Raw genomic sequence first — 17,312 nt, 5'->3', positions numbered from 1 at the left:
AGTTGCAACACTCTAGGCAAGAAACTGTGAAGATCAGCTATGAACATAGGACAAGTGACATCCGTGCAGTTGTCACTCTTGAGACTGCAGATGACTAAGGGCAACTGGCCTGCCATTCCTTGTCCCTCTAATCCCTGAGCTTCCTAAACAGCTTGTAATATTTTAATAAAGTCATACGATTTTGTAGATTCCTAGTTTTCAGATGGTTCTTCTAACATTCCTGAGGACTGATGTCATGACATGGCTCTGACACATTTTAAAGTCTTTTTTAGTTCCTTCAGTCAAGAAGATTGAGAATGCTACAGGAAAGTGTAGAGTCAGATCCCCAGTTTTGGCTACTTTTTACTATTCTCCATCCAGGAAATGATAAAGAGAATATGGTATACATACTCAAGGGGATTTTGTTCAGCCACAAAGACAAATAAAATTATGTCATTTGCATATGAAATCATGTCATTTTCAGGAAAATGGATGGAACTTGAGAACATGATGTTAAGCGAAATGAGCCAAATTCAGAAGGTCAAGGGCCCTATGCTTTCTCTCCTATGTGAAAGCTAGACAGAAAAAAAAAAAAAGTAAGGTTGGGTGGGGAAATTTTATGAAAATCAAAAGGATATCAGTAGAGGAAAGGGACCAGGGGTTGAGAGGTGGTGCATGGATCGGGGAAGGGCTGAAGAGAGATATTCACCAAATTATATTGTAATACTGTGTGCATGTACAAACATATAACAACAAATCCCATCATTATGTACAACTAAAGTGCACCAATAAAAAATGTGGAAAGGGAAAAAACTCCCTCTTTAAATGACACAGTGCTCGGGTGGCCTTTAGTTTATAATTAGCTAAGAGAGAAAAAAAAAACTTGATATGTGTACCTTTGAAGATTTTCTACAATTATTCTGCCTTGAAGAATCTGCATATCATTTGCTGAATTCACCGTCCCCAAGCTGATGGTGGGTGCCCAGGTGACCGTCACACCTGCAATAGAGAGGAGCACAGTGCCATCAGTTGCATTTTGTTAGCAATTTTTCTCATCTCTCAGATGTTGCCCTTTCATAACCTCAAAAGAAGAAGATTATTAAAAATAATATTCTTCAAATTTTATCAGAACTGATTTTTTTTTTTTTTTTTTTTTTTTTGTGGTGCTGGGGATTGAACCCAGGGTCTTGAGCATGGAAAGCAAGCATTCTACCAACTGAGCTATATCCGCATCCCTAGAACTGCTTTTTTTGGTGACCACTTGTTAGATTGTTGGAAGTACCATGGGTGACTCAGTCCTTTTGCAGAAGTTTCCATTTTCACTTCCTCTTCATCAAGGGAAAAATTGTCCATTAGATTCATTTCATACTATTCTTTGGTTGGATTTCATAGACGCAATAAAGAAGAGTTTCACTTTAAAAGTTTACAAAGTATTCCCAGTTTAAAAGTTGAGTGGCATCTAATTTCAGGTTATGAGATCTATTTTAAAGGAAATGTGCTGAATCATAAAATCTTTTAAACTTGCTTCAAGTTATTATTTGATGAGTAGCAAAGTAAGCATTTACAAATGATTAAATGTGTTCATATTCTGGATTTATGACAGCTGAAAAATGTGGCTAAAATAGATGTAGATTTTTTGAATAAGAGGAAAACCCATTTTAACGCATTAAGTAGTACATGAAGTGATCCGACTACTATGAATAACATTTTAATATCTACACATCCTATAAGTGTATACAGGATATACAAGACAGGAAAGAAGTCTACAACAATAGGAAAATGACAGACTCCATTTAACAATTCAAAACAATATCCTTTGCATTTAAAAAGTATTTCTCTTGCCCATAAAAATATTAACTTTAATAAAGCATTTCAGCTGGGGTGCAGTGATGCATACCTATAATCCCAACTACTCCTCGTTCCTTGGGAGGATGAGGCAAGAGAATTGCAAATTCGAGTCCAGCCTAAACAACTTAGTGAAATAAAAAAATAAAAAGAGCTGGGGTTATAGCTCGGTGGTAGAGTGTGCCTGGGTTCAAATTGTAGTATCACCAAAAAAAAAAAAAAAAAAAGGCAGACAGAAAACAAACAAGCAAGCAAGTAAGCATACATTTCACTTGAAGCTTTCTTACCTTCCCCACTGGTGAACACAGTTCTATGCTGATATACATAGAGGGGAACCTCAGAGGTAATGGGTGCAGATTACCTCCCTCACAGACCTGGGATCTCTTGTTCTGAGCTGGCACTGGAGGTCTGGGTTAAATGTGGGCAACCCCAGATTCTTCTCTCTGTTCTGGAAACATGACTCCTACAGCGAACTTCCTGCAGCTGTGCCTCCCTGAGCACAGTTCTCCTCCCAGGCCACCCTTATCATGTCTCTTTTCCACTTGGACTGCCGCTCAACTCATCCACCACCGCCAGCCAGTTTTATGCCACCCTCTGTGATCTGGCCCGCCCCAACACCCCAACCCATTATCTCTTTAGACCACTCCCCTGTGCTTCTCATCCTGGGAGCTGGTGAGTTCTAGAACTTTCACATCCTGTTTCCAAGTCTCTGAAATATCATAAATTATTATAAGTATCATGCATCTGCTTATTTTTAAAAATATGTTCTGGGAGAACAAATAAAAGCTTATGTCTATAATTGAGCATGCACTTTAGGATTCCCTGAAGTAAAAATTTACAGTTGAGGGGCTGGGGGGGGGGGGTGTACCTTAGTGCTTAGTGGTAAAGCACACAAGCATGTGTGAGACCCTGGGTCAATCCCCAGCACACAAATAAAAAACAAACAAAACCATTTCTATTTGAATGTGATGTCAAAAGATCTGGCTGTGGTCAGATGGGCTGGATCTTTTTTTCTGAGACTGTTCTGATACCTCTAGAGGCAGGAGTTTCTGGAATTAGAAGCCTGAATTCCAGGCTATGTAATCAGGCTATGTAATCTTCAGTGAGTGAGTGAGTAAATTTCTGTATGCCCCAGTATCCTCCTCTGAAACATGGGAATTAAAAATGCTGTTTATTTCACACAGGGATGATAGGAAGATAATGAGAACATCTTTGTGAAAACTGCGGAGTTCCTGGCACAAAATAGGTTTTCGCTAAACATTGGTAAATGTTATTATTTGAGTTGATTTCTTCTTATGAACAATGATAAAGATACAACCTCTCTTGTGTATTTGCAGTTAGAAGTTGGGGATGTGGCTCAGTGGTACAGCATCTGCTTAGCAGTTACCAGGCCCGTTTGTTCCCCAATACCCTGCCTCCTCTCATGCAAAAAGACATTTTCATGGATTGAGATTAAACTTTTTTTAAAAATTTGATTAATGAAGACTTTATTTCTCATTTCTAAAATGAAAATGCATGGCTAAATAATGTAAAAATATAATTGTTACCAGCTACTCTCACTTGATACAAATGCCAAACACTTCTGGTTGTGTTGTATGAGGTTTGTTTATTCACCAGAATAGAGAAAAATGATAGGATGACTGAACCAGTGTGGTTCTCATTAGAAGAATCTTGCTCTCAGCAAATGTATTGCTAAGTTCTTTCTTTATGTGTGCAAAGTTGTAACAGTTCTAAATATGCAATAGAATTTTTTATTAAAATATCTCTTTTTTTTTTCCCAATTTCACTAATGAATACCTGGTTAAAACAAATCTATTCTATAATTTTTTCCCTACAAAAAATTATTATTGGTTTATGGTTTTGCTTGTATTTAACTTGTGATTTATTTTGGGTTTTCAATTAAATAGATATAACTGAATTAATGTGCCGTTACAGTTGGCCTTCCATATCCGTGGATTCTGTGTCTTCACATTTAGCTGATTTAGGATAAAGAGTATTTAGAAAACTGGGTACAGTGACACCGGCCTGTCATCTCAGCAATTTGGGAGCCTGAGGCAGGAAGATTGGAAGTTCAAGGTCAATCTGAGTCAATTTTGAGACCCTGCCTCAAAAATTTTAAAAGGGAGGTGGTGTATGTGGTAGAGCACCTCTGAGTTCAATCCCTGGTAGGGGGAAAAAGAATTATCTTTATGCGGCTAAATTTTATATTTGTGTCTTCATCTTGCACCTCTTCCCTGAACCCAGATCCTGCCCAGTAGTTAAAACAAAATAGCCAAACAAAACAGCAAGTTGTCTTTACTGAACAAGTAGAATTTTTTTTTTTGCCATTATTCCCTAAACAACAGCATAAATTATTTACATAGAATTTACATTGTACTTGGTATGTGGGAGGTTATGTGTAGTTTATATACAAGTACAACACTGTTTTACATAAAGAACTTGTAGATCTTGATATTCGAAGGAGAGGTTCTGAAACTAACTCCCAAGGAAACCAAAGGAGAACACTATAGTCATATAAATATAAAGAACTTATACCTAAGTGTTTGGGGACACATATTTTGGTGACATTTCAGTAAATAATAATGTGAACCAGTACTGGGGCTCCAGGTCCCGTTACTCAGGTGAGAAACTTGGCTGGAGAGCACCTCAGCTTGGCTCCTGGGGTCCCACTCTAAGGGCTTCTCTCCATGCTTTAAAAAAAAAAAAAAAATTCTTGCTGTCCTTGACCTGGAAAAGTCTGCTTTTCTCTCTTCCACATATTAAAATTCTAAGCGCTCCTCTGGGATCAGCTGAAATCCCATTTTCTGACAACTTCAATTTTCATTAATCTCTGTCACCAGAATTCCAGCAACACTTAAATCTGTGCCACATAAGGCAGCACTTAGTTATGTAGTTTGCTATTGCTATTGTCCACGAGTCCTATGATGCCTGTCTCTACAGTCAGGCTTTAAGACTGCTCAGAGTGGGCTGGAGCTGTTATCTCAGTGGTAGATCACTTGCCTAGCATGTGGGTTACCCTGAGTCCCTTTCTCAGTACTGCGGGGGGGGGGGGGGGGGGGAAGCTTTGATGAAAGTGGGTTATGTCTTGGGCTTTGTCTCCAACTTTAATTCCAAAGTGGCCCTAGTAATTTATAAAAAGTGACTGTGCATTGCTAGAAAGAATAGTCAGAAACCGAGTCACACATTGATGCTGGGTTTTTTTCAGGTTTTTTTTTTCAGGTTTTGGTTTAAAATTTTTCTAATCTGAGACCCCCAGTAGTTTCTCACACAAGAATGAATTGCCAACCTACAGTCCTGAAATGGCCACACAAACTTGAATGGACCAGAAAACCAGTGGCCTAGCTGTGGCTTTCCTTGTCCTGAGTCAGACATCATATTTGTTTCTTTCCTTGTCCTGAGTCAGACATCATATTTCTGTAAGCAATGACCTGAAACAAGTCTCAGATTATGTGTGTGTGTGTGCGCGCGCATGCACACACACACACACACACGCACACACACGCACGCACACATAGAGACAGGTGTCCATGCATTGGTTTTCCTATTCCTAACCTGAAAGGATAAGGTAAACCAGGTATGGGGGCACACACCTATAATTCCAACCACTCATGAGGCTGAGTTAGGAGATCAAGTTCAAGGTCAACTTGGGCAACTTAGCAAGACCCTGTCTCAAAATAAAATAAAAAGGTCTGGGTATGTAACTCAGTGGCAGAGAACTTGTCTAGCCTGGGGTTTAATCCCCAGTACCACACACACATTGGTAAGATTAGAAGATCTCCAAAATACCTTCTCGCTCCAAAATTCTATAAAATATTGGTATATATGCTTATTTATTTGAAATTAGCATCCACAAATAAGTGCGAGTATCAGAATTTCATCTGGGATAATGTCCAGAAGTCAAGCTCAATAGTTCAATAGCGGTACTTGAAAAGTTTCAGATGGCTTCTCTGTCAAGTGTGTTATTACACTTAGCGCTTATGAATTCCTGCTATAAAGCAACTAGATGACAGAACTTAACTCTCTTGGCTTTCCCCATTATTCAGAAACTGAGTTGCATTTCCTGGCTCTCAAACTTCGTAAACTCATCAGATTTTGCTGCAGAGAAATGTCATTAAAATAGTCCTCAGCAGAAAACACTAGCACCATTCATGGTGAAATGCTGTAACAGTAACTGGTATTTTTAAACTGTGAATTGGATGTATTTTTCTATCTTGTACACATACATATATTTGGACAGATGTGGAAGGTAAATGTTTATTTTTCTTATGCATTTTTCTTTTAATTGTCTAAGAGTGGCTTTAGTTGTGTTACTGCGGAGGTACATTCTGCCTCTGCTCTCTTCACCTTGGAAAGCAATAACAGGTTCCAAACTGCTTTCTTTCCTAAAGGTTGGGTGGAAGGTCCAAAGTTTTCTCATTAGAAAACTTGCACTGAGCTACACAAATCTTGCCATTGTGGATGGTGTATGCATGTGGGACTATTACTTCATGCACAATGACTTGAAACCAGAAAACATGTGAGCAGGAAGCCAAACCCAAGAAAAAATTGGGGAGATTCCAGCTTTCCGTGGAGCATAGAAATGAGGTGAAATCCAGCAACACTTTGGCCTCAGGTGTCTGGGGGCTACACAGCTGTGACCTATCCACTCTTCAAACACTATGTAGGCAAACACAGTGGCTCAGGCAGCACCCAGTCTGGAGTAAATCATTATGTCAACAAACCCAAAAAAGATTGCAAAGGCTGTAGCAATTACTTAGAAAGCCAAGACTTGAAATGGCTTGAGTAACTTAAATGTGCAATTGCCAGCACCATATATGGAAACCCAGTATATTCCTCAGACTTTTAATTGTGCTAATGGGAATTCCCGAATATTGTCTTGCTCCTTTTTTTAAATAATAAGCTTTCCCATGATGTGAACTCTTTCTAAAGTATATATTTGGTGCTTATTTTGCATAGTTGAGATGTTAATAGTTCCTTTTTTGGAACTCTTCATTTTTTTTTTAAATGGCAATAGCATTTTGGCAAAAGTAGGAATATTTTTCATCATCTGAAAGTCAAAGTGGGGCTGAAGATGTAGCTCAGCAGTAGCATGCTTGCCTAGCATCTGTGGGGCCATGGGTTCAATCCCTAGCGTCCCCCCAAAAAAAGAAAATAAAAAAGGCAAAAGATAATTCCTAGTAAGTAATAAAACTTTAATATTTAGAGGTGGAAATGGCTTCTTAAATCTGTTTTTTGAATATGTTTTTGAATGTGTTGACACAGCTCACCTACCAGAAAGAAAACTATTCAATTTTGCAAGATGAGCCCTAAAGGCTAACTTTTTGTAATAAGTGTCATTTGCTTCAAAGAACTCAGGTGGGCAAAGAGTTCCGAAATCCAGGAAATCCGAGAGAGGCTTTCCCCTAGAAGATTAAATGTGAATCGTAGAAGCCGTGAAAGAGTATAAGAAAACTAGGATTATCAAGTAATCAGAACTCAAAGATTAAAAAAGCCACTATTTCCTGTCTGCTTTTTAAATTATTATTATTCATTCAAATGTTAAAAATTCTTCCAGTTGTCATCTCTAAAAAATTCACAAATACCACCAACTCCTTCTTTCTCCACACACTATTCCAGAGTGTGGGGGGAAACCACTGGTCACACTGAAGAAGGGTAAAATGGCTACAGACCAGGGAAGAAACTACATACTTTGCTTTAGTCTCCAAGTGGATCCCCTAGTTCAAGGGAATAGAAAAAAATCCCTGCTAAGGAAAGGGATTTTTATATGAATAAATATAAGTTCTTTATGAACATGTGCTTTTATAAGTACATATATAGAATACTACTGGCTTACAGATTTTTTTTTCCCCCTAGTCTCTGCTGATTTCTGAAGGATCAATGGAAATAAAAATTACTCTCTAATTTTGTCTAGGCAAGATTGCCTAGCCAATGCTTTCCTATTGAAAAGTTAATGGGAACACAACTTACCTGACAGCAGGAACTCAAGATTAAAGACAGCAAGCTAAGATTAAAGCCATAACCCAATGAGCCCAGATACTAGTCATTCTTGGAGCATTAGAACATAAGAAAGCAAACTCAGTCTTTATATTTCTCCTCAAAAATTCTGAGAGAAAATATCTGGCAATTTTGTACTTTTTTTTAAAAGCTACTTTTTATTTTTACTCAATGTTCCAGTCTAGTCTCTTACCAATATCTTATTCCAATTTTACCACAACTAACTCTATTTTCTTCTACATACCTGTACTTCTTCTTATTATTAAAAACAAAACAAAACAGTCTCTCTATTGCCTAGGCTAGCCTCAATTTATTTTATTTTATTTTTTATTTGTTCTTTTTAGTTATACATGGCCGTAGAATGTATTTTGACATATTATACCTACATGGAGTATAACTTCCCATTCTTGTGGTTGTACATGATGTGGAGTTACACTAGTTGTGTATTCATATGTGAACACAGAAAAGTCCAACACCTTTTCTTATTCTGTGGTATTCCCTTACAACTACTCAATGGCCCAAACCCCAAACTAATATTATAGAGGTTTCTTTTTTCCTCCATTCCAGCATCCAACTCCAAGTCAAGAATGTTCTATCTTCCAAATATGCCTGGAATTTAGGCCCTGCTATCCACCTACACAGATCTGGCCCTCAACATTTCTCATTTGTACACAACAATAGCCTTTAAACTGTTCTCCTGATTTACAGTATTGCTGCTCTCAGGCCTCTGCCTAGCCCAAGCTTGATATGGCCTCCTGGATAGTCTATATAAAATCTTTTAAGGCTGGAAGTATTGCCCAGTGGTAAAGCATTTGCCCAGCATACACAAGGTCCTGGGTTCAGTATGGGGAAGGGCTAACCTAACACTCAAATCTGGATTGTATCAAAGTTTATGTTCTTTCTAACAAAACCTTTTTGGGGGTTGGGTGGGATGAGGTAGATAATAGTGGTACCAGGGATTGAACTCAGAGGCACTCAGTCAATGAGCCACATCCCCAGCCCTATTTTATTTAGAGACAGAATCTCACTGAGTTGCTTTGCGTCTGGTCAGTGCTGAGGCTGGCTTTGAACTCTTGATCCTCCTGCCTCAGTCTCTGGAGCCACTGGGATTACGGGCTCTAACAAAATCTTTCTAAAACATAAATCTCATCTACTCTCTGCCTTCCCAGCTCCATACAGAGTCCCCGAGTGTCTTCACATGGATTTAAGAGTGATCCTGAAAGTGCCCTAAGGAGCCTGAGCTACAGTGTTTCCAAAATTCAGAAGAGTTTCACCACCAAGAAACAAAATAGTCTGAACAAATGAAACCAAAGATTCCACTGAGTGAAACAATGTCTTAGTGATGTAGAAGACTGACATTTGGGCCCAAACTTCTTATCTGGATGTGAAACTATAAAACAAACTATTGTGGGATCAGAGGCTGGTCCTTGGATGAGTTTGTTTCACTAGAGTCAATAGATACAAACAGCTCAGATAAAATACCAGCACAGCTGATGGCTGAGCTCCTCTTAATCTCCCAGCCTTCTAGACTCATGTACTATCGAAACCAGGCTTGTTCCCGTCTCCTTATTGTCACTGTACAGCCTCTTCTAGAGTGTCCTCCCTCACCTCCTGCTTACCCATTAAAACTCAGACAATCAATAATACCTTTGTGAAAGGGTCCTTTGGCTGTGTCAGGCATGGATAAATACTCTAGACCCAGTGTGGCCCTCTCCATCTTCAGGAACTAATCATTTCACAGGTATTATACTGCTATGAAAATGATCTGTTGTTCTGGTCTGTCTCTTCAAACTGTGAACTCTCCCACAGGAAGACATTAATCGTATTCACCTTTGTATCATTAGTGCTAAGCATAGCATGCCATCCAGAGTAGATGCTCAATAAATGAATGAATTGAATAAAAGACTTAAAAAGTTATGAGTAAATGGAAAGGCACTGAAATGGACTGCTATTTCACACTCTGTGATAGATATTTCACATATATTAGATCCTATTAGTCTTCCCAATAGTCATCTCCTTGGGGTAAGCAGCATTCCTCTTATTTCAAAAATGTGAAGCCTGAGGTTGAAAATCTTGAAAATCTTGCTGCTGGTCTTATAACCCAGTAATGGCCAAATTAAACCTCAAATCTGGATCTTGTCAAAGTTTGTGTTCTTTCTACTGGGACTGACTATGCTTTAAGGCCAAGGTGATCTTTGTCATCAAATTAGCTACAGACTTTAGTGCTGACAGATCACTTTTAAATTTAGGGATTAAAGCAACTAGGATTCATTTTCATTTTTTTTTCTTAAAATATTAGTTGTAAATGGACACGATACCTTTATTTTATTTATTTATTTTTAATGTGATGCTGAGGATCGAACCCAGTGCCTCACACATTCTAGGCAAGTGATCTACCACTGAGCCACAACCCTAGCCCTCCAGTCTCATTTTTAACTTAATAATTATGTATTAGAATTTCTCAGTAGCTGCAGATAATTTGAAGTAGAAGTATTATTTAAAGAGAATCTTAAAAACAGACATAATTTTATAATGTTTCCCATGGTTTTAAATAAATAATGAAAAATAGCTCTATTGCAATCTGAAATTTCGTATGAATTTTCTCCATTGGTCTACTTTAGTTATTATATAATCACGTAAAACACTGAGCACTAGATGGATACAACAGATGTAAGAATTTAAGGTAATGTACATATACACACACTAGTATATACACATGATGTATGGGTTTCTCATCTGTTTATCTAAAGTTAAGGACAAGCTCAGTGGAGTAATCACAGCACTTAAGGCATTAGAGTATACGACTTCCTTTTATATGTTATTACCAATTTATACCTCCTGTTTTTACATATATATTTCATAGTAGAGCAAATTATGATCATGGTTTTACAAATGCAAATTATGCAATTACTACAAATAGAATTTTACTTTTTTTTTCATCCTTTCTACATGTAAGTTGTATCTTTCTTAGTGTTCTTCTAAAGTTTTAAATCCACCTTTGTTGGAAGGCAAATTCTCAAAGCCACAAGCAACACCCCTGAGAAGAACTCTATGTGAATGCAGCATTCTTTACAGAAACATAGTGTAATAAAGGGACTTTGGGTTTTGCCAGTGCTTAAGAAGTTAGTGTTCCTTTAATATTAAACCCTTCAGCCATGCAGTGAAAAATTTAATAAAGTGAACATGTCCACTATAGTTACAGTGTTTTCTACAGTTTACACAAGCCAGTGCAAGTTTCATGCCTACACTGAAAGATGGGATTTATTTCATAGTGTGAAAAGAAACTTTCAACAGTTGTTTTTAGCAGAAATTGTTAGTACTCAAGGCAGAGAAACTGAAGATCAAAATTGTTGCATCATTTCTCAAAGCCTAACAGGCCAGGTAAATAACCTGGTCTCCTTTCCAGGAGGTGTGTGTGTGTGTGTGTGTGTGTGTGTGTGTGTGTGTGTGTACAGCCAGACATGACCAGAATGCCCTGAAAGTGGCCAATTTAATACCCTCGCCTGAGTGTTCTTTTCTTAAATGAATTATCGACAGAAACCTCTTTCCCTCCTATCATCCTTAGGAGGGACCAACTTGGGTGGAGGACTTTGGCCCGAAACACATTTTCCATCATCTAAATAACATGAAATGCACAAGGCAGGAAGGAAAGTTTCACGTCTTCTTTCTAAAGCAAAAGTAGAGCATCATACTTACAAAAGCCGCCTTCAGAATCTTCTCTTGAGAAAAAGCTCTGGGAACCGGGAGGAGGCAGAGGAGCAGAGATAAGGTGGCAGCAGGACTTCCTTCCTCATCGTGTAGGGGCGAGTCATTGTTCCTTATCTGCCCTGACCTCCTATGAGCTCTGGGAGCCAGGAAGGCCTGGCCTCTGATCCTCACTGCCCACCCTCCGGGCCTCTGTGCCTCGGGTTTCCTATTTGCAGATAAAGCTGCCCGGCCTGACACCGGCCCCAAGATTCATTAGGGACTGTCTGCGAAGTGCTTGCAAGATGCTGAGGGTTATATAAGCGCGCGTATTATTATCATCACACACCCCCATAGAACCAACGCTGCCAGACAAACAAAAGGCACTTCCAAGAAGAGGAGGAGCAGAGGCAGAAGTTACACTGGGGGTGAATTTCGGGACACTGCTGAACTGACTGGGAGGGAAAAAAAAGGGGGGGCAATTCAATATGTGTATGCAAAACCTCGGCAAACAAACAGTGCGTTGCAGCTGGCCGGCAGGCCGGCGGGCGAGGGAGGAGGGGGCGGGAGGGAGTCCAGGTTTCCAGGCGTGCGGTTCCGGCTCCCCGGGGCGCCCTGCACAGTAGCTGCGGGTGGCAGGACGGAGTGCACGAGGAAGACGTGGTCTTGGGAAGCCAGGCGTTCCAGATACCAAGGGCTTAGGAAACACTGATCTTTTCCTAGACTCTGGCCAGGTGCTGTACCTCTCTTTATTCCTGGTCTCTTGTTTTCCTAATGATGGTTTGCAAGGAGATCCCAGTGCCCTGCGGACTCCTCTGTTTTAATCCTCTCCAGTTCTCGGGCTCTCTCCTCAGTGAGAGCAATAACCTGGACCCCGAGGGCTTTTTTTTTTTTTTTTTTTTTTTTTTTTGCACCAGACTGGGTCTTCTGAAGAAGTTGCGATTTACTCCCAGCACCCAGCTTCCCTGCCACCAAATCCCGCCCCCTCCCAACTTGCTACTCATATTTTCTTAAGATTTATTATTATCCTGCCCTGCCCCTGGCACTGCTCCCCAGCATGTAAAAGAAATTCCTCATCCTGGCATTTAAAAGCCCACAATTTTTGTCTCCACACTAATTTCCCACTTCCCATCCCGCCCTCCAGCGTCACCTATCCCCAGCACATTAGAATATGAATCATTTTCTAAAGATGACCTTTGGGTTCCTCCATTTCCTAGCCTTACTCACATCCACCCTCCCCAGCAGGGAAGGGCCTCGCTGCGATTCTCTCCCAGGCTCAGTTCAAATCCCTGCCCCCCAATCCCTACCCCCACTCCACACCAACCCCACCCCCCACCACCCCGCGCGCAAAAGAGTTCCCAGACTTCCACTCTTTTCTCGCTGTTAACACTGCGTTTTCTGTTGTTCCTCATGGGTTGTCTGTCTTCATAGGTTGGGACCTGTGCTTATTCTCTCTGGGTGGCCTGGGTCAGGGGGCTGGAGAAAGCCAGGGCTTAGCCAGTGCTTATTGAATTAACTGACAGGTGACCCAATCTTACCTGGGTCATCACCTTGTGAGCTTAGGTGACAACCACCACATCGACTGTAAAGTATGTATGGTGGTCGGTGGTGTGCAGTAGGTTCATGATGGTTTGTGGTACCCCCTACTTTTGGGAAATGTTTGAAACATTTCAGTAGTTAACAAATAGCTCAATGGTACAGTGGTAAAGCACTTGCTTAGAATAAGTCTCCCGTTTTAGTCCCCAGCCCAGGAGAGTGAGAGAGAGAGGAGAGAGAGAGAGAGAGAGAGAGAGAGAGAGAGAGAGAGAGAGAGATGCAAAGCAAGCTTTTATAAAATGTGGAGGGGAATATCTAAACTTAAGTGGACTTCCTTTGGGACAGTTTAACTGCTGGCATCCAGGGAGGCTCTCCTACTGCACAGTAGAAGACCTTTATAATATAAAGTGGAACTCACTTTGCACCAGGCCAGGTGAGATTTTCAGAAATCACACACTCTGGGATGCATTTATGGGGAGACTCCTCCACTTTCGAAAGAATGCGGGCCATCACCACAGCCACTCCACAAATGAGCAACAGCTCTCTGGTGAATTATTTTATGATACACGGTGAAATATGGAACAGGATCTGTCAGGTACTGAATTTCTTGTGGCTTTGTAAAAAGTGTTCTTGATGTCATTTTCTCTGTTTTTCTTTGGTAAAAGCAACATGCTTTAAATTCCATCTGTGCGGGTTGGATAGGCCGGGGTGTCATTTAAGAGACTTGGGGTGTGTCTACACAGCACACGCTTTCCCATGCATACAGAATGTTCAGTGAATTAGAAGAATTTTCCCGCCTCCACTAATTCGCAACAATCGAAACCAGTTCAGGTTCTAAAGAATTTCTGTCTTGAGTTCTTGGGGGTTTGACTCAAGAATGACAGGGATATCACTGCAATTTAGAAGTTCAAGTAGGCTCTTCCCTCATTTTGTTTTGCTCAGATCAGGGTCATAACCTTTATTAGAGCTACTATTTATCTCTACTAGGTTTCTGACACTAGGCTAGGTGTTTTTCATGCAATCATTTGTTTGTGTGTGTGTGTGTGTGTGTGTGTGTGTGTGTGTGTGTGTGTCTGGGGATCAAATCAGGGCTTGGTATCTGCTAGACAAGCACTCTACCACTGAGCCATACTCTACATGCATTCTTTACCCAGCAATATTCTAAAATAGAACTAGTTTTACCTTTACAGATGAGAAAATCAAGTATGATTGTGTTAGTCAGCTTTCCATTTCTGTTACATAATACCTGAGATAAACAACTTATAAGAAGGAAAGTTTCATGATGGTTCACAGTTTAAGGTTTCAGTCCATGGTGGGTGGACTTGGTTGCTTTTGGGCCTTGGTGAGGCAGAACATCATGGCAGGGAGTGTGTGGTGGAGCAAAGCTTCTTACTTCATGATGGCCAAGAAACAGAGAGACAGGAAAGGAGCTGGGGTCCCAATATTCCTTTCAAGATACCTCCCCACCATGACCTAACTTTCCTCCATCAGGCACCAAACCCTGATGGTTGTGTTGCCTCCAAATAGCACTACAGGCTGGGAATCAAGCCTTTAGCAAATGGGTCTTTAGAGGACATTGAAGATCCAAGCTGTGCTGGACATGGGGCAGGCACCTGTAATCCCAGTTACTCAGGAATCTGAGGCAGGAGAATTGCAAGTTTGAGGCCACCCTTGATAACTTAGCTAAACCCTACCTCAAGATTAAAAAAAAAAAAAAACAACAATAATACAAAAAAAAAAAAAAAGACTACAGATGTAGCTCAGTGGTACAGCAGTTGCCTACCATGCATGAAGCCTTGGGTTCAATCCCAACTACACACACACACACACACACACACACTCTCCAAACTATAACACTATAACTTTAGATGTCTATCCTCTACCTTAAACTACAGTAAGAGAGGCTAGAATTCAGAGAGTGACAGAACCATAATTTGAATGTATATCTGTTCCAATCCATAGTCTATGGTTTTCCCATTCTCCTGAAAGCTGGAATCTTAGATATCATCTCATCTTCTGGTTATTAAATGGAGTTCCAAGGATGCTAGGTGTTCAAGGAGGTACAAGAAAACTTGGCTCTGTGTGGGAAGGGAGCATCTGTGAGAGGGAGGCCAGGTCAATTAACTTGGGATCCACTTCAAACAAGAAAACATTATTTCCGTCTGTTTTACAGAGTGACTTCAGATTTTGTTTGAAACAAGCATTTTGCTGCTACAAAAGCATTTAACTCAGGCTGGGCATAGTGACGCAAAACTATAGTAATTCCCACTCAGGAGGCTGAGGCAGGAGGATCTACGAGCTCAGGAATTCGAGGCCAGTCTGGGCCACATAGTTATTAAAATAATTAAGCTTGTGTCCAGAGACATTAAATGCCTCTCCCAAGATTTTATAGAGTGCACTTACTAGAAAAACTGCTTAAACCCTAGTATTTGTCAATCCAGTCAAAAGTGACCCTTCACAGGAGACACAATAAGTGTGGGGAAGATTATTCTTTGCAAACAGGAAAGGCTGAGAGAAGGTGAACATCACATAAGCCCATACAGATTATATGGGCAACTGGGCTTGTAAGGCCTAAAATTCATGCACTGCCTTGACATCTCTGGGTATTACTTGTCTCCAGAGGCCAACTGTGAGTTCCTCTGCTTTCACCTGATAAGCAGCCCCTCCAGTGGAAAAGGCACCTAGCTCATCCCTTATCAGCTCACTCTCCTATCCCACCACACTCTACCCAGTCCTCAACCCAACTTCTCTGTTGGCCCATGTAATTCTTCAAACAAGGCAATCCCATCCTCCCCTGGGAACCAGGAGATACCTCATCCTGTTCTCACTATGTAGCATGACTCCCACAATCGCTGTTGGTTCACCCTGTTCCCTGTTCCAGAGTATAGTCACTGTGTGGCCCTGAATCCTCCTCCTCTGGGTTACAATAAGTACATGTGACTAATAAACTGCTCTCGATCTTATCAGTCCAGCTTTGAGTTCCACGTGTTTCTCCATCTCCAGAGCCCTGGGGTGGGACTCCCTCCTCCACCACTGGGTGAAGAGGAGTCAAACTAAACAATGACCAGACCTTAATACTAATACTAAATGGAATTTTTACAGAGAGCTAGCGCCAAATAGCCCATCCTTTGGAGTTTTGCTAAGTGTCAGGCTATTTGCAAATAGAAATGAATTTTCACTGAAATTATGTCAGTCAGAACTGACCTTTATTAATTTCAAGACCCCTGAGCTTTGCCATCCGCTCTTTTTAATTTTTGAAATTCTCACCTAGAGAATTTGGGGAGCAATAGCACTGTTCTCTTTCCAGAGGAGGCTTAACTACAGTCCTGCCTAAAGGCAAAGGAATAAAAAGATGACCTTCCATTCCTGTGATTTAAGTCTCTGCTAACTGCATTCTTTCAGGAAATTGTAGCAGAAAGAATTTTTCTCATTTCTACAGACATTATAATAAACAGATCTTTTATTTCCATCTGAAACATCCTAATATTAATATATTTCCAAATTCTCAGTCCGAGATACAAAGCTTTAGAGGTAATTTCTTTTCCTGTTCATGAGATTTACAATAGGAAGGTCATGTTTGTACTAGACTTTGGTTTGAAATTAATCTTCTTTTCTCCTTTGGCATTTCTATAGAATCCAGGCACTTCATTATTTAGTCATTTCCAAATATGAAATACTTGTCATTCTTGAACAACGATCTAATCTTCCCTTTATGGGTGGAGAAACTGCGTTGTGGAACTTGTAAATCTTTGCCAGGGCATAGATCACTCAAGGTTGGGACTAGCCATTGAAATGCTTTTCTCTACACATTCTTAGACTACAAAGCACAAACGTAGATTGTTCCTTAAGCAGTATATGGGAGATCCTCCAAACATTGGGAAGTATTAAAAGTTCATTTGCATTCCGCCTTATGAGACAAAGCTTATGGAATAAATAAACACCTTCAAACACAGCAACCGCTTTCAACACCAACACCCTGCTATTGTTACTTTCCCTCTCTTCTGGATTGTGCTTCCTACAAGTCAAAATATATTCTTGGTTCAGTTGAACAAGGGTTCATTTAAGCCACATCTGTTGCTCATCAAGCCTCTATTTTAGGACTAGGGAATTCTTTTTCAGAGATAGTCTGTCTGGAAGATCTTATGGCAACAAATAGTCCTCATTAAATTTCACAACATTTTTCCAACATACATACAGTACTTGCTTTTATGTGATTCTAGAATCCAGGCATAACCCTGCCCACCCCCCCAACACTTCAAAGGATTCCTCACTTG

The 17,312-nt window shown here is 40.3% G+C and overlaps 1 protein-coding gene across 1 annotated transcript in view; it reads right to left on the bottom strand.

Moving 5' to 3' along the window:
* Window positions 1-11,713, bottom strand: part of LOC113177100 (extracellular sulfatase Sulf-1) — a 148,722-nt gene extending 137,009 nt beyond the window's left edge. Inside the window, 2 exon segments of the mRNA XM_077800415.1 lie at window positions 876-978; window positions 11,515-11,713. The gene's annotated coding sequence lies outside the window, so the exon portion shown is untranslated.
* Window positions 11,714-17,312: the final 5,599 nt, after the last annotated feature.

The sequence above is a fragment of the Urocitellus parryii genome, chromosome 7 (assembly GCF_045843805.1).
Source record: "Urocitellus parryii isolate mUroPar1 chromosome 7, mUroPar1.hap1, whole genome shotgun sequence".
Classification (NCBI taxonomy): domain Eukaryota; kingdom Metazoa; phylum Chordata; class Mammalia; order Rodentia; family Sciuridae; genus Urocitellus; species Urocitellus parryii.
The sequence above is the reverse complement of the archived record's forward strand: the minus strand, read 5'-3'. Positions and strand labels throughout refer to the sequence as shown.